Source organism: Rhinoraja longicauda, chromosome 1 (genome assembly GCF_053455715.1).
Source record: "Rhinoraja longicauda isolate Sanriku21f chromosome 1, sRhiLon1.1, whole genome shotgun sequence".
Taxonomy (NCBI): Eukaryota; Metazoa; Chordata; class Chondrichthyes; order Rajiformes; family Arhynchobatidae; genus Rhinoraja; species Rhinoraja longicauda.
In genome coordinates this window covers 96308586-96327609 of record NC_135953.1, presented here as the reverse complement: position 1 = coordinate 96327609, position 19024 = coordinate 96308586, and positions in this window count along the sequence as shown.

Below are 19024 nucleotides of genomic sequence, written 5' to 3'. Positions count from 1 at the left end.
TACTGCAACAAGTTGTAGGTAATTTCAGTCTGGGGCAAGCACCCGGCAGCACCTCCCTGCCTAGCCCACAAAACAAACCCATCCCTGCTTTCTTCAACCAGGTGCTATGGTTAGTGAAGGGGATGCCAGCACATGCTAAATGTACCGAGTGTTCACCACTGATTGCGAGACGTGATGCACACATCCCGCCTGCGCCTCCCTATACCGGCACCTTCAGTGAAAGGCCCGCCGTCCGGCAGCGACCATTCAAGCCGTTAATGATTGTTAGTGAAGTACAGTACGTATTGTTTAAAAAAACACACACCCACAATTCAATATAACGCATTTCCCGATGATTATTCCCCGTGAACAATGAGACTTCGCTCACTCTGGGTGAAGCGAAAACAAACATAAAAGACATTCTTCAATCCCCAGCCCACCCGAACCTGCGTGATGGTGTTTCGGGGAAGTACGCAGGCGGGCTGGCGCAAATTGCAGGCCGCCGCCGGCGGAATGTACGCATGCGCGCCTCGGGCAGCCGCCGCCGGCTGTTGTTGACGGTCGGCGCACGGAGCGTGCAACGGTTTTCCTGTTCACTTCACGTTTTACTCCAACAAGGTAGTTATAGATAAAGGTTTAATTACAAAGAATAAAAAACTCAAAGTTGGCTCGTCCCTCAATGCCCAAGTCGGATTGTCAGAGTCCTCCTGTTCAGTTTCAGCGACTTTACCTGAGCCCGTGCTCGCGGTCTGGTAGCCCTGACTGAGTTTAAGAAATTCTCCCTTGAATTTTATTCAAAGGAACGCGGTGTCATTATTACATGGTCAAAACACAATTACATTTACTGAGGAATGTGGATCGATGTATTGATGACACATTGTATAACTACTACCTGTTACTACTGTGCTAACAGTGGCAGTTAACAGATAGTTTTCGTCCGAGTTGAATAAGGTGATAAACGACTAGAATCTTTCTGCAGTACTCATTAAACCCGAGCTGGAAATTGAAAACTAGAGGAACGCCCCCCCCCCCCCATTTCCATCACTGGTCTCAACCTGAAGCGGCACCTATTCCTTTTCTCCAGGGATGATGATGCTGATGATGATACTTTGTCACTTGTTCCGAGCTAGGTGCAGTGAAATTCATTGTTTTTACATACAAGGTACACAAAAGAGTCGCCACAAAGACGCTGACAAAGTTACATAAAGTACTCATCCCCTACCGGGTCCCCCTTTGTCCCCCCCCCCCCCCCCCCATGCTGGCTCCCCCTTTGTTCTTGGGGCACGGGCTGTCCACCTCGGCATGAACCTGTCCTCGGCCCAACTCCGTTCGAGGCTCCGACCCGACCTCAGGTATTCGACTTCAACCAGTCCCGACCTTGTCCTCGGTCCAACCCCATCTGGTCCTCGGCCTGACTCAATCTCGGGGCTCTGACGCGACTGCCAGGCCTTCGACCACAAGCTCTTCGTCGGCTTCTCTGTAGGCCCTGTGGTGCCCCCCCCCCCCCCTGTGGATCGAGTCCTCCGTTGTCTGACGGTGGTGGGCAAGTCGGGCCTGCTAACGCTGTCTGACCCGCTGAGGTACTCCAGCAATTTTGTGATTTACTCCAGATGCTCATGTGTGTCCATTTACTTTCAAAACTCTGAATTTGTTGTGGAATAAATTTTATTTTGCCATCATAAAAATGTATATGTTGCGTATGTAAGACTATGTACAGAGACAGACTGAGTAAAATCTTTGAATAAATTTTTACAACTTGTTTGAGCTACTTGTATCTCAAGTGTATTTGTCTGTATGTTAAGTAAAAGACTTCATTCTAAATTTAGACATTGGCAACAAAATGGGGTTGGAAGATTTGTGGTCATCGAAAATGCTGAAGCCATCAAGAACATTGAGTGTGTGAGGAAGGCAAATCTTGGAAGTATGATTAATCCCAGCAAGCCTGAAATGCATTTGGCCCATATCTCTTTATTTTATCCATGTACCTGTCCAAGTGTCTTTTAAATGTTATTATGGTATCTGCTTCAACGACCTCCTCTGGCAGCTCATATACCCCACTACCCTCTGAATATAAAGTTGACCCTCAGGCTCATAATAAATGTTGTCCCTCTCACCTTAAAACATATGTCCTCTTGTTTTTGGTTCCCCTACCCTTAGTAAAAGACTGCGCTTTCACCCTCTCGATTTCCTTCATGGTTTTTTACACCTCTTTAAGATCACCCCTCAGCTTCTTGCGCTCCAAGGAACAAAGCTCTCCTTATAGCTCAGCCCCTAAAGTCTGGCAACATCCTCGCAAAACTTACCTGCAATCTTACGAGCTTAATGACATCCTTCCTACAACAGGGTGACCAACACTGAACCCACTGGCCGCACCAACGTCTTTCAAAACTGTAACAAAACATAACAATGTTTATACTCAATACCCTGACTAATGAGGACCAAGTCTGCCAAGGTACCAAAAGTCTGCTTGACCACCCTATGGACCTGTAAAGTCACTTTCAAGGAACTATGTACTTGTACTCTTAGATCCCTCTGCCCTATAATACATCCCAGGGCCCTGCCATTCACTGTGAAGGTAGCCTTAGTTCAACTTCCCAAAATGCAACACTTCGCAGTTATTTGCATTAAACTCCATTTGCCATTCTTCAGCCCATTGCTCAGCTGATCAAATTTCATAACCATCTTTATGATCTACAATATCACCTGCTTTAGTGTCATCTTCAAACTTACTAATCATGCCTGGTACATTCTCATCAAAATTGTGGACCTAAACCACATCAGCAACAGCAGAGCAGCGATCCATGAAGCACACCACTTGTCACAGGCCTTCAGTCCAGAAAACACCTTCCTCCGTCAGCCTCTGCTGCCTTCCAAGATTCAAGATTCAAGATATCTTTATTTGTCATCCTTTTGGATGAAATTTAGTCACCCACAGTCCAATAATAAAAGCAATAAAACAAATTACACAACCCCACCCAACGCACAAATGAGGCCAATTCAGTGTCTACTCTGATAGATCTCACTGGGTCCCATGCGATCTAACCCTCCAGGGCAACTTACCATGCAGAACCTTATTAAAGACCTTGGTGAAATACATATATTCAACGTCTAAGGTCTTGCCCTCGTCAAAAATAACAGATTTCTTAGATACCATCTCCCATGTACAAAACCACGCTGACTATCCCTAATCAGCCTGTTTTTCCAAATGGATACATATCATACCTCAGAATCCTCTCCAATGACCTACCTACCATAGACGTTAGGCTCATTTGTCTTTACTTCCCAGGCTTTCCTTCTTAAATGGAGATGAAGCATTAGCCACCCTCCAGTCATCTGTCTAATGATGATTCATATATCTATGCCAGGACTCCCACAATTTATTCTCTAGCTTCACACAGTCCTCAAAAATATCTGATCAGGCTTGAGGGATTTATCTACCTTCATGTGGCCTAGGACATCTAGTACCTCCTTGACCGTAATATGAACTGTGCTCAAGACATCTCTGTCAACTGTCCTAGGATCCATAGTTTTCATGTTTTTCCCCCAAAGTAATAGAGAAGAAATACTCTTTCCGGTCCTCTGCCATCTCCTGTGGCTCCACAGATGACCACTTTGGATTCTCAGGAGCCCTAATCTCTCTCTAGTTAACCTCTTTCCCTTAATGTACATAAAAATCTGATTGGATTCTTCTCAATTTTATCTGCGAGATTTATCTCCTGCCCCCTTTTTGCCCTCCTCCAGGGATACACGCTGCCTATCCAACTGCCTGCACCTGGCCTATGCCTCCTTTTGCCTGACCAGCCTCAATTTCTCTCGTCATCCATGGTTCCTTACTGCCTTGCCCTTCATTCTAACAGGAACCTCATGCTTTGAACTCACACCATCACTTTTTTTAAAGCATCCCACTTTCCATGTCCCTGTGCCTGCAAACATCCTACTGTAGCGACCATAGAGAATGGTTCAGGTCGTCGAACCCTCGGATTGGCCAGCGAGGTCACGTGTGAACGCGACCATGGGGATTGGTCCAGGGAGCGACATCGCTGATTGGCCAGCGATGTCATGTGCGCGTTTGGCGCCCGAAATAGTTAGTTCGGCGAAGTCTTCGAAGAAGACAGTAAGTTTTTGATGGTTGTCCTTTACCTTGTTGATTAACTCTGTATTCGAATATTGCGGCTGCAATAAACTTCTTCTACAACCAACAAGTTTCCGGACTCGCCATATTGGTGACCCCGACGTGATCTGGACGATCACCGACTATGCAGGGACCCGACGCCTCGTCGGTGATGGCCGCGCCGGGCACACCGGAGTCAAGCGCGGTAAGCGTTCACCTTCCGTGGTTTTGGACGCACGCACCGCAATCTTGGTTTATACACACCGAAGCTCAATTTCATATAAAGAAGATATCGGACGACTCCACGAGGTATTACTACCTCGTCAGCGCTCTATCATCGGAGACGACCACGCGCGTGATGCGGTTCATCGTTAATCCACCTGCGGAAAGCAAGTACGAGGCCCTGAAGAAAGTATTACTGCGAATCTTCGGGTTTAATAAGCATGGTGGTGCGGCAAGACTTCTGCACCTACCGGATCTTGGAGACCGACTGCCTTCTGTCCTCATGTCCGAAATGATGATACTAGCCGGTGAGCATACGGATTGCCCTATGTTCGAACAGGCATTCCGCGAGAAGCTTCCTGAGGATGTCCGACTGCTGCTCACGGATTGTTCTTTTAAGGACCCCGAAGCATATGCAGCGAAAGCGGACGCGCTCATAGCGGCTAAAAACAAGGCAAGGGACCAGGCAAGCGGTTCGATCAACAAGGTCTCGACATCAGTGACCACGCCACAGCGACGGCAAGATGGCGCCACGTCTCCCGCCAATTCTCCGAAAGCCCGCCAAAAAGATCCGCACAAGCGCGGCTGGTGCTATTATCACCTACGATGGGGTAGCGAATCCCGCAACTGCCGCTCACCTTGTACCTTCGCGGGAAATGCCTCGGCCGATCGTACATAGGGGCAGTTACGATTGGCCAGAACCGGCGCCTCTATGTCCATGATCGATTCACGGACACAGAATTTTTGGTGGACACGGGAGCCATCGTCAGTATAGTGCCGCCGACCGACCTCGAAACCAGATCGGGTAAGACAGGTCCCACCCTCATCGCGGTTAATGGCAGCCCAATTCGCACTTTCGGTATACGGAAGATGTCCCTTGTGTTAGGCCTCCGCACGTACGAATGGCCATTCATCATAGGCGACGTCAAACAAGCGATCTTGGGAGCAGATTTTCTCTGGGCTTTTTCACTGGTCCCTGATGTCCGCGGTAACGACCTCCGACCCTCCGCCGAAGATGAGCACGTCGCTCCGACAATCGCCTCCTCGCCCAGCCCTACTGTCCAGGCCGTCGTCGCGGCCCCCGACTCATATGCTGAGATTCTGGCGGAGTTTCCAGAGCTGCTCATTCAACGTTTCGACACGTCTTCGGCCAAGCACGGCGTGGTCCATCACATCCGCACCGAAGGCCCTCCTGTTTTCGCTCGGGCCAGGAGGCTACCGCCAGACAAACTGGTGGTGGCACGGGCAGAGTTCAGGAAGATGGAGGAAATGGGAATTGTTCGTCAGTCTGACAGCCCGTGGGCCTCGCCGTTACATATGGTCTCCAAGGCATCTGGGGGGTGGAGACCATGTGGCGATTATCGGCGTCTCAATGCTGTCACCACGGCTGATCGCTACCCCATACCGCACCTACAGGACTTTTCATCTGGGCTGGAAGGAGCGGTGGTGTTCTCCAAAATCGATTTGGCGCAGCGGTAGAGTTGCTGCTTTACAGCGAATGCAGCGCCGGAGACTCAGGTTCGATCCTGACTACGGGTGCTGCACTGTAAGGAGTTTGTACGTTCTCCCCGTGACCTGCGTGGGTTTTCTCCGAGATCTTCGGTTTCCTCCCACACTCCAAAGACGTACAGGTATGTAGGTTAATTGGCTGGGTAAATGTAAAAATTGTCCTTAGTGGGTGTAGGATAGTGTTAATGTACGGGGATCACTGGGCGGCACGGACTTGGAGGGCCGAAAAGGCCTGTTTCCGGCCGTATATATATGATATGATATGATATGATACCACCAGATCCCGGTGCGACCGGAGGACATACAGAAAACTGCAACGATTACTCCGTTCGGGTTGTTTCAATGGTTGCGTATGCCTTTCGGTTTAAAGAACGCGGCACAGGCTTTCCAACGACTGATGGACCGCGTGGGCCGGGGTTTACCCTTTTTGTTTATTTATTTAGACGACATCCTGGTTGCCAGCACCTCAGTACAGGAACACCAGGCCCACTTGCGGACCGTTTTCCAGCGGCTCCAAGACCACGGGCTCATAATCCAACCCTCCAAATGTCAATTCGGCCTTCCTGCTCTTGATTTTCTAGGGCACAGAATTACCCCTGCCGGCGCCTCCCCTTTGCCCGAAAAGGTGGAGGCTATCCGGGCATTTCCTAGGCCCACCACAGTAAAAGGGCTACAGGAGTTCGTAGGCATGGTTAATTTCTACCATAGGTTCGTCCCGGCAGCTGCGCGAGTCATGCGCCCGCTTTTCCAATGCCTTGCAGGGAATCCGGTAGAGTTGATATGGTCCCCGACCGCAGAGTCGGCTTTTACAGCAGCTAAGGCAGCTTTGGCAGACGCCACCATGTTGGTCCACCCGAGCCCCTCCGCCCCCACGGCCCTGACGGTTGACGCCTCTGACGTGGCGGTGGGCGGGGTTCTGGAGCAGCAGGTCAGTGGCCGTTGGCAGCCTTTGGCGTTTTTCAGCCGGCAACTAAATTCGGCTGAGCTGAAATATAGCGCATTTGACCGAGAGCTTTTGGCCCTCTATTTAGCTGTTCGTCATTTCAGGTACTTCCTTGAGGGCCGCCCATTTGTGGCCTTTACGGACCATAAACCATTAACATTTGCTTTTGTCAAATTGTCTGACCCATGGTCGGCCCGCCAGCAGCGGCACCTTACTGCTATCTCCGAATTCACCACCGATGTCCGTCATGTCGCGGGTAAGCTTAATGCCGTTGCTGACGCCCTGTCTAGACCTGCTTTTCCCCCTATTTCGGCGGTGGACTGCGAAGTGGATCCCCAAGAGCTTGCGGAGGCACAGCTTCTAGCGGATACCGCTTCGGCATACCAGTCCACCACTTCGGGATTGAAGTTGGCCCAGGTAGCTTGTGGGTCAGAAGGCACAAAAGTCTGGTGCGATGTTTCTCTTCCCCGTCCCAGGCCGGTAGTACCGCCCTCCCTTCAGCGCCGGGTTTTCGATGCCATTCATGGGCTGGCGCACCCGTCCATCCGCTCCACCTCTGCTTTGGTAGCAGCTCGGTTTGTCTGGCATGGCCTACGGAAACAGGTAGCGGGTTGGGCGCGTGCCTGCGTTCCCTGTCAGACCGCTAAAGTCCAGCGCCATGTCCAGCCCCCCGTACAGGATTTCGAGGTCCCGGCTGTTCGTTTTTTCCACATCCACGTGGATTTGGTCGGTCCTTTGCCTTCCTCCCGGGGCTACACCCACCTCCTCACGGTGGTGGATCGGTTCACCCGGTGGCCAGAGGCTTTCCCATTGTCTGATATTTCGTCAGCGTCTTGTGCTAGGACTTTGGCCCTTCATTGGGTAGCTCGTTTCGGGGTCCCGGCAGTTATTACCACTGACAGAGGCCCACAATTCACTTCGTCCCTCTGGGCCGCGCTCGCAGAACTGTACGGGTCCAAGTTACAACCCACTACTGCATATCACCCCCAGGCAAATGGACTCGTAGAAAGGTTCCACCACCAACTTAAGGCGTCCCTCAGTGCAAGGCTTGAAGGCCCGGACTGGGTAGACCAGCTCCCTTGGGTTCTTTTGGGCATCCGGACTGCTCCTAAGCTAGATCTCGGTGCGTCGTCCGCAGAGCTAGTATATGGCTCGACACTTCGAGTACCCGGAGATCTGTTTCCGGACCCTTCAGACCAGCTGCCTACAGTCCCATCAGTGTTAGCATCTCTCCGGGAACGGGTGGGCTCCCTGGCTCCAGTTCCGACTTCACGTCATGGGTGTCCCATGGTACATGAACCGCCTTCCCTGAAGGACTGTGAGTTCGTTTTTCTGCGAAAAGATTCCCATCGCGCCCCGTTGCAGAGGGTCTATCAAGGGCCGTTCCGGGTTTTGCGTAAGGGAACGGCTACCTTCACCTTAGACATGTGCGGCAAGAGTGAGCTCGTCTCGGTGTCCCGGCTCAAACCTGCACATTTGGATCCGGATCAACCAGTCCTGGTCGGTCAAACCCCTAGGAGAGGCCGACCTCCGTTAGTTCCGCTCAGTCCAGGACCCCCCGTTCCGACAGTTCCTCCAGGACCCCCCGTTCCGGCAGTTCCTCCAGGACCCCCCGTTCTGGTAGTTCCTCCAGGACCTCCCGTTCCGGCTGTTCCGCCAAGTCCGGAACCCCCGGCTCCTGTGGTTCAGGCTGTCCCTCTCCGTACTCGTTATGGTCGCGAAATCCGGCTCCCTGCTAGGTTCCGCACCTCGGGTTCTGGGGGGGGGGGGTCATGTAGCGACCATAGAGAATGGTTCAGGTCGTCGAACCCTCGGATTGGCCAGCGAGGTCACGTGTGAACGCGACCATGGGGATTGGTCCAGGGAGCGACATCGCTGATTGGCCAGCGATGTCATGTGCGCGTTTGGCGCCCGAAATAGTTAGTTCGGCGAAGTCTTCGAAGAAGACAGTAAGTTTTTGATGGTTGTCCTTTACCTTGTTGATTAACTCTGTATTCGAATATTGCGGCTGCAATAAACTTCTTCTACAACCAACAAGTTTCCGGACTCGCCATACTACTCCAATCAACTTTAGCAAGTTCCTAAGAGAAACACAAAAAGCTGGAGTAACTCAGCGGGTCAAGCAGCATCTGGAGAAAAGGAATAAGTGATGTTTCAGATCTATAGCCTTCTTCGGACTGAACAAGTTCCTGTCTAATACCATCAAAGCTGGCCTTGCACCAATTTAGAACTTTAACATGTAGGCCCCTACTGTCCTTTTCATAACTATTTAAAGTCAAATAGAAGTATGTTTGCTGGTCCCAAAAAGATCGCCTATCAACACTCCAGTCGCTTGTTCTTGTCAATTTCCTAGAGTAGGTCAAGCTTCGCTCTCTTCCTTCTAGGGCCCTCTTTGTTTTGTGTAAGGAAACTTTGCTGAATATGTTATTACAAATTACACCCCATCTAACCCCTGGCACTATGGCAGTCCCAGTCTTTATTGGGAAAGTTACAATCCTCTATTTTTACAACCTTGTTAGTCTTGCAGCTGCCTCTGTTGGCATATTTGCTGTTCTAATTCCCATTGACTACTGGAGCCTGTGGTACACTCCCAACAAGGTGATCATCCCCTTTTTATTTCTTAGCTCCACTCTTATAGCCTCATTATAGCACCGTCCGGCGCGGCCTGAAACGTGGCAACTACAACAGCCTGACCGCGGGAGAAGACGGCAGGGGAAGAGAAAAGACATTCTGGCCTTCCATCACAGTGAGGAGGTGACTGGAGGAGACTCACTGTGATGGATGTTTCTTTTTCTATGATTGTGTGTGTTATTGCTTATTTGTATTGCTCTTATTGCTGGACTGTGGGTAATCTTTCATTTCACTGCACATTTATGTGTATGTGACAAATAAACTTGACTTGACTTGACTGGATGAACCATCAGTAATGTCATCTCAGATTACTGTCGTGACATTCTCCTCAATCAATAAAGCAACCCCCCCCCCCCCATCTCTTTTAACCCCACCTCCGTCTCGTCTGTGGCACCTGTACCCTGGAATATTAAACTGGCAGTCCTGTCCCTCCCTCAGCCAGGTTTCCATAATGTTTATAACGTTCCAGTCACATGTACCTATCCACACCCTGAGTTCATCTGCCTTACCCATCAGACCTCTCACATATGGAGTATTGAGGTGAAGAATGAGGGAGAACCTCATTGAAACTGACCGAATAGTAAAAAGCCTGGATAGAGTGAACGTGGAGAGTATGTTTCCACTAGTGGGAGTGTCATCCTATTATAGGAAAGATGTTAAGCTGGAAAGGGTGTAGAAAAAAATTAGTTTAGCTTATTATTTTCATGTGTACCGAAGTACAGTGAAAAACTTTTTGTTCCATGCTATCCAGTCAAAGAAAACTATGCATGATCATAATCATGCCATCCATAGTGTACAGATGCAGAATAAAGGGTATAACATTCAGTGCAAGATAAAGTCCAAATAATGTCTAATTAAAAGATGGTCCAGAGGTAGATGGGTAGTCAGGACCACACTGGTGAGAAGACAGTTCATTTACCTGATAACAGCTGGGAAGAAATCGAATCTGGAGGTATGTGTTTTCAAACTTCTATACCTCTTGCCTAATGGGAGAGGGGAGAAGGAGAGACTGGGATCCATGATTATGCCGGTGGCCATGCTGAGGCAGCGTGAAGTATAGATGGAGTCCGTGGAAGGGAGGTTGGTTTGTGTGATGGTCTGGGATACGTCAACAACATCCTGATAAAATGTTTTCTAAGGCGCATCTGTAGAAGTTGGTGAAGGGTGTGGGGGACATACCAAATTTCCTAAGCCTTCTAAGCAAGTAAAGGCGTTGGTGTGCTTTCTTACCCATAGCTTCGATGTGGCTGGTCCAGGACAAATTGCTGGTGATATTTATTCCTAAGAACTTGAAGCTTTCAACCATCTCTACTTCAGTACCATCAATGTATATCGGAGAGTGTACTACTTCAATTCCTGAAGTCAATCACAATCTCCCTTGTCTTGCTGACGAGGGATTGGTTCTTGTCTTGGCACCAGTTTCCGAGGTTCTCAATCTCTTTCCTCTACTCCGTCTCATCATTATTTCATATCCGGACCACTGGATATGTCGGATGTGTTGTCTATGAACTTGTAAATTGCGTTGGATTGGTATTTGGCTGCAGTCATGAGAGTATAAGGAGTATAGTAGGAGGATGGGAACACATTCTTGCAGGGCACCAGTGTTGAGGATTATCATAGAGGATGATTTGGCACTGGAGCACCCGGGGAAAACCTACGCGGTCAAGGAGGAACATACAAACTCCATACACTGTACCTGTGGTCAGGATCAAACCAGGATCTCAGGCACTGTAAGGCAGCAACTCTACCACTGTGCCACCCAGCGGGATGTCTGCAAGTCTCACAGTGGGATGCTCAGATATATCTAAGGATGCTGTGGGAAGCTGGAGAAGAAATTGCAGGAGCCTTAGCTATCAGAAAATGAATCATTTTTGGATACAGAGATAACAATGAAGATGGTTACAAAAAATCATAGCAGTCTTAATCAGCTGGGCGTGGGCTGAGGATTAGTGAGTTCAATGCTGATAAGTGGGAGGTGTTGAATTTTGGGAAGTCAAAACACTATGGGACTAGATTATATCTTGGTCAGCATGGGGAGATTTGCCAAAGGGCTTGTTTTAGTGATGTTTTTTAGCTTAGAGATACAGTGTGGAAACAGGCCCTACATCCCACCAAGTCCATGCCAACAATGATCCCTGCACACTAGCACTATCCTACACACACTAGGGACAATTTACATTTCTATCAAGCCAATTAACCTACAAACCTGTACGTCTTTGGAGTGTGGGAAGAAACCGAAGGTCTCGCAGGAAAACACACACGGTCACAGGGAAAATGTACAAATTCTGTACAGAAAATACCTGTAGCTGGGATCAAACCCAGGTCTCTGGCGCTGCACCACAGTGCCGCTCTGTATTTGCTTGCACATTTGGTGCAATTTCAGTGGCCAAGTAATAGATTGGAGCAATTGATGGTGTCCAGTTAATTTGGGATGTGGGAGGAAACCAAGCACCCAGAGCAAACCCACGTGATCGCAGTAAAAAGGTAAATGCTCCACATATACACCACTGGCTATCGAGGTTGAACTCAGTCATTGAAGATGTGAGACACCAGCTGTGAGATGCCAATTGGGAGCAATTGTAAAAGGCAAACCTCACAGTTTAGTTTAGTTTACTTTAGAGATACAGCATGGAAACAGGCCACCCGGTGCACCGAGCCTACGCTCTATGACTCTATAACACAAATAAAGATGGGTAGTAAAGTAGGTGAATGGTGCACTTGTCTTAATTGCTTGTGGCATTGAATATAAGAGTCAGGAAGTCATGATGCAATACTATAGGATATTGGTTAGGCCCCATTTGGAGTATTGTGTGCAGTTCTGATCGCCCCACTACAGGGAATTTCAGTGGCCTTTGGGGACTTTGGAGAGGGTGCAAACGAGTTTTACTAGAAATCCGCCTGGATTAGATGGTTTTAGCTACTGGGAGAGAGAGGTTGGATAGACTTGGTTCGTTTTCTCTGGAGCGTCGGAGGTTGAGGGAAGACTTGAGAGAAGTATATAAAATAAGGAGAGGCATTGATAGGATAGATCATCAGAACCCAGACTTTTCCCAGGGTGGAAATGTCTAACACTAGAAGGCATGGCGATAAGGTGAAAGGGGGAAAGTTTAATCGAGATGTGTGGGGCAAGTACTTTCAGGGGCTTTTAGATAGGCACATGGACGTGCAGGGAATAAGAGAGATATGGATCGCAGACAAGCAGATGAGATCAGTTTAATTTGGCATCGTGTTTTGGGACAAACATTGTGGAAAGGCCCATTGCTGTGCTGTACTCTTCTATGTTCTAAGTTGGGATGTTATGTTCCAATTGTACAAGACATTAGTGCTACTTCTCTGCTGTATGATATTGAATTCCAATTGAAATGGAATCAGTTATGTAGCATGGGAATAAGCCCTTCAGCCAACCTTGTTCATGTCGACCAAATTGGCATATTCTGTGAGTCCTATTTCCCTGCACTTGGCTCAGAGCTCTCCAAACCCTTCTTATTCATACATATGTCCAAATGTCTTTTAAAAGTCGTAATTGTATCCACTTCTACAGGTCCTCTGGCAGCACATTTCAGGTAGGAGTGAAAAAGTTATCCCCGAGTGAAAAAGGTCCCTGTTAAATTATTCCTCTCTCACCTTTTGCTATGCCCTCAAATTTTTAGAAACCTCGACCCTCGGAAAAAGACTGATCTACATTTATCCATCTGTCTCATGATCTTGTACATGGGCAGCATGGTGGCACAGCGATAGAGTTGCTGCTTAACAGCACACGAGACCCGGGTTCGATCCTGACTACGGACGCTGTCTGTACAGAGTTTGTACGTTCTCCACATGACCCGCGTGGGTTTTCTCCGGGTGATCCTGTTTCCTCCCACACCCCAAAGACGTGCAGGTATGTTGGTGAATTGGTTTGGTATAATTGGAAATTGTCCCTAGTATGTGTAGGATAGTGTAAGTGTGCGGGGTCGCTGGTCAGCACAGATTTGGTGGGCCTAAGGGCCTGTTTCCGCACTGTATTTCTAAACTAAATTAAACTTCAGTAAGGTCACCCCTCATTCTCCTGTGCTCCAGAGACTCGGGACAGAGATCTTGGGCCAGGTCAAAGCAGGTAATTTCCCATTGTGGGGAATCTCAAGCACTTCTCTGCAAAATTCAGGCCAATGTATCTGGAGATGAAACATAGAACAGTACAGCACTGCAACAGGCTTCTGCTATTTTCTATCCCTCCATTCCTTGCATATACACGTGTCTATCCGTGGGCCTCTTAAACGCCACTATCGATTCTACTTCCACCATGACCCTTGGCAGCATACTCCAGACATCTAACTCTCTGTGTATAACTTGCCCAGCAAATCTCCTTTAATTTTTCCCCACTCATAAAACTATGCCCCCTCTGTATTTGACATTTTCAACCTGAGAAATAGACCCTATCTACCCTTTCTCTGCCTCTCATAATTTTATAAAACTGCATCATGACTTCCTGACTCTTATTACTCATGTCATGAAGGCAAGCATACCACACACTTTCTTACAAAGGAGGTGCAAAGAACTGCACATGTGGGAGTCTTGTGTAAAACACAAAGTGTTCAAGTAATTCAGCGGGTCAGGCAGAATCTGTGGCAGGAATGGACACCTTTGTTTTACATCTTTTTGATAACTGTCTTCAAGGTGTCAGCTTTCTTTTTCATATAGTTGTTTATTTAAAATCTTAATACACCTGAAGTAAAGGGAGCGGCACAGTGGTGTAGCTAGTAGAGCCGCTGTCTCACAGCACTAGTGACCCGAGCTCGATCCTGACCTTGGCTGCTGTTTGTGTGGAGTTTACATGTTCTCCCTGTGTCCGCGTGGGTTTCCTCCAGGTCTCCGCTCACATCCCACAGACGTGCGGGTTTGTAGGTTAATTGGCCTCTGTAAATTCCCCCTTGTAAGTAGGGAGTGGATGAGAAAGTGGGATAGCATAGTGTGAATGTGTAAACGATAGTCAGTGTGGACTTGGTGGGCCAAGGGCTAGTTTCCATGCTATATCTCTAAACTCTAAACGAGGTTAAGAGAGGATGTAACTGAGGTATATGATGTTTGGAGGGGTATAGACTGCAGGAAACATTTCCCCATATAAACTGGTAAATAAGTGGAGGACATAGATTTCAGTTAAGCGGGAAGAGATTCTGAGGTGGATAGAAACATAGAAACATAGAAAATAGGTGCAGGAGTAGGCCATTCGGCCCTTCGAGCCTGCACCGCCATTCAATATGATCATGGCTGATCATTCAGCTCAGTAGCCTGTACCTGCCTTCTCTCCATACCCCCTGATCCCTTTAGCAAAAAGGGCCACATCTAACTCCCTCTTAAATATAGCCAATGAACTGGCCTCAACTACCTTCTGTGGCAGAGAATTCCACAGACTCACCACTCTCTGTGTGAAGAAATGTTTTCTCATCTCGGTCCTAAAAGACTTCCCCCTTATCCTTAAGCTGTGACCCCTGGTTCTGGACTCCCCCAACATTGGGAACAATCTTCCCGCATCTAGCCTCTCCAACCCCTTAAGAATTTTATATGTTTCTATAAGATCCCCCCTCAGTCTTCTAAATTCCAGCGAGTACAAGCCCAGTCTATCTAGTCTTTCCTCATATGTAAGTCCCGCCATCCCAGGGATCAATCTGGTGAACCTTCTCTGTACTCCCTCCAAGGCAAGAACGTCTTTCCTCAGGTTAGGAGACCAAAACTGCACACAATACTCCAGGTGCGGTCTCACCAAGGCCCTGTACAACTGCAGCAGAACCTCCCTGCTCCTAAACTCAAATCCTCTTGCTATGAATGCCAACATACCATTTGCTTTCTTCACTGCCTGCTGCACCTGCATGCTTGCTTTCAATGACTGGTGCACCATGACACCCAGGTCACGTTGCATCTCCCCTTCTCCCAATCGGTCACCATTCAGGTAATACTCTGCTTTCCTGTTCTTGCCGCCAAAGTGGATAACCTCACATTTATCCACATTATATTGCATCTGCCATGCATTTGCCCACTCGCCTAATCTATCCAAGTCACTCTGCAGCCTCCTAGCATCCTCCTCGCAGCTAACACTGCCACCCAGCTTTGTGTCATCCGCAAACTTAGAGATGTTGCATTCAATTCCCTCGTCCAAATCATTAATATACACTGTAAATAACTGGGGTCCCAGCACTGAGCCTTGCGGTACCCCACTAGTCACTGCCTGCCATTCCGAAAAGGACCCGTTTATTCCTACTCTTTGCTTCCTGTCCGCCAACCAATTTTCTATCCACCTCAACACTGAACCCTCAATACCGTGTGCTTTAAGTTTGTACACCAATCTCCTATGTGGGACCTTGTTGAAGGCCTTCTGAAAGTCCAGATATAACACATCGACTGGTTCTCCCTTATCCACTCTACTAGTTACATCCTCGAAAAATTCTATAAGATTCGTCAGACATGATTTGCCTTTGGTAAATCCATGCTGACTTTGTCCGATGATTTCACCACTTTCCAAATGTAATGCTATCACATCTTTAATAACTGACTCTAGCATTTTCCCCACTACCGATGTTAGGCTAACTGGTCTATAATTCCCCGTTTTCTCTCTCCCTCCCTTTTTAAAAAGTGGGATTACATTAGCTACCCTCCAGTCCTCAGGAACTACTCCAGAATCTAAAGAGTTTTGAAAAATTATCACTAATGCATCCACTATTTCTGAGGCTACTTCCTTAAGCACTCTAGGATGCAGCCTATCTGGCCCTGGGGATTTATCTGCCTTTAATCCATTTAATTTACCTAACACCACTTCCCGACTAACCTGGATTTCCCTCAGTTCCTCCATCTCTTTAGACCCCCGGTCCCCCGCTATTTCCGGCAGACGGTTTATGTCTTCCTTAGTGAAGACAGAACCAAAGTATTTGTTCAATTGGTCTGCCATCTCCTTGTTCCCTATGATCAATTCACCTGTTTCCGACTGCAAGGGACCTACATTTGCCTTAACTAATCTTTTTCTCTTGACATATCTATAAAAGCTTTTGCAGTCTGTTTTTATGTTCCTTGCCAGTTTTCCCCTCATAATCTATTTTCCCTTTCCTAATTAAGCCCTTTGTCCTCCTCTGCTGGACTCTGAATTTCTCCCAGTCCTCTGGTATGCTACTTTTTCTGGCTAATCTGTATGCTTCATCTTTTGTTTTAATACTATCCTTGATTTCCCTTGTTAGCCCCGGTGCACTACCTTTCCTGGTTTGTTCTTTTGCCAAACTGGGATGAACACTTGTTGTAGTTCATCCATGCGACCTTTAAATGCCTTCCATTGCATGTCCACCGTCAACCCTTTCAGCATCAATCGCCAGTCTATCTTGGACAATTCACGCCTCATACCCTCAAAGTTACCTTTCTTTAAGTTCAGAACACTTGTTTCTGTATCGACTTTGTCACTCTCCATCCTAATGAAGAACTCTACCATATTATGATCACTCTTGCCCAAGGGGCCTCGCACAACAAGACTGCTAACTAACCCTTCCTCATTACTCAATACCCAGTCTAGAATGGCCTGTTCTCTCGTTGGTTCCTCGACATGTTGGTTTAGAAAACCATCTCTCAAACATTCCAAGAAATCCTCTTCCTCAGCACCCCTGCCAGTTTGGTTCACCCAATCCATATGTAGATTGAAGTCACCCATTATAACTGCTGCGCCTTTAGTGCATGCATTTCTAATTTCCTGCTTGATGCCATCCCCAACCTCCCTACTGCTGTTAGGTGGCCTGTACACAACTCCCACTAGCGTTTTCTGCCCCTTAGTGTTTCGTAGCTCTACCCATATCGATTCCACTTCCTCCAAGCTAATGTCCTTCCTTTCCACTGCTTTAATCTCCTCTCTAACCAGTAACGCTACCCCACCTCCTTTTCCTTTCTGTCTATCCCGCCTGAATATAGAATATCCCTGGATGTTGAGCTCCCAGCCTTGGTCACCCTGGAGCCATGTCTCCGTAATCCCAACTATATCATAATCATTAATAACTATCTCCACATTTAATTCATCCACCTTATTACGTATACTCCTTGCATTGAGACACAAAGCCTTCAGGCTTGTTTTTACAACTCTCTTACCCCTTGTACGATTATGTTGAAAAGTGGCCCTTTTTGATTTTTGCCCTGGATTTGTCTGCCTGCCACTTTTACTTTTCACCTTGCTACCTGTTGCTTCTACCCTCATTTTACACCCCTCTGTCTCTCTGCTCCAGCTCCCATCCCCCTGCCACATTAGTTTAAATCCTCCCCGACAGCACTAGCAAACACTCCCCCTAGGACATTGGTTCCATTCCAGCTCAGGTGCAGACCGTCCTGTTTGTACTGGTCCCACCTCTCCCAGAACTGGTTCGAATGTCCTAAAAATTTGAATCCCGCCCCCTTGCACCATTTTTCAAGCCACGTATTCATATGAAATATCCTCCTATTCCTACTCTGACTAGCACGTGGCACTGGTAGTAATCCAGAGATTATTACCTTTGAGGTCCTACTTTTTAGTTTATCTCCTAGCTCTCTAAATTCACCTTGTAGGACCTCATCCCGTTTTTTACCTAAATCGTTGGTGCCAACGTGCACCACGACAACTGGCTGCTCACCCTCCCCCTTCAGAATGTCCTGCAGCCGCTCAGAGATATCCCTGACCCTTGCACCAGGGAGGCAACATACCATCCTGGAGTCTCGTTTGCGGCCGCAGAAACGCCTATCTATTCCCCTTACAATTGAATCCCCTATCACTATAGCCCTTCCACTCTTTTTCCTCCCCTCTTTTGCCGCAGAGCCACCCACGGTGCCATGAACTTGGCTGCTGCTGCCTTCCCCTGATGAGGCATCTCCCCCAACAGTATCCAAAATGGCATATCTGTTTAGGAGGGAGATGACCGCAGGGGACTCCTGCATTACCTGCATACTGCTACGCTGGCTAGTGGCCACCCGTTTCCTTTCTGTCCGCTTATCTTTTACTTGTGGTGTGGCCAACTCGCTATACGTGCTATCCACAACCTTCTCAGCCTCGTGGATGCTCCAGAATGAGTCCAACCGCAGCTCCAACCGTTCAATGCGGTTTGCCCGGAGCTGCAGCTGGACACACTTCCTGCACACGTAGTCATCAGGGACACCAACAATATCCCTGATCTCCCACATGTTGCAGGATGAGCAATCCACGGGGCCGATCTCACCTGACATGTCTTACCCCCAAATTAAATCAAATCCCTCTTAATCCTTTAAACTGTACCTTTACTAAAAAGCACTGAACCCTTAACTCACTGAACCCTTAACTTCCTGAACCCTTAACTAAAAGTACGAATAAAAAGCAGAATTACAACACCCAATCAGCTGCTTCCTCTAGTCCGCTTCCACCAATCTGCGGCTTCCTCCAGAACACTTCTTTTAAAGTGTGTGGGAACGTTTTTATCCTGATCTTTTTCACTAGAGAATGGTGAGTTACTAGAATGCACAGAGAGTGTGGTGGAAGCAGTCGCTGATGAGATTGAAGATGTTTCTGGATAAGCACTTCAATTGCCTTGGCATGGAAGGCTATGGGCCAAGTGCTGGAAGAAGGATTAAAGACAGCCGGATGCCCACTGGTCAGTATGGATGTGATGGGCTGAATAGTCAATGGT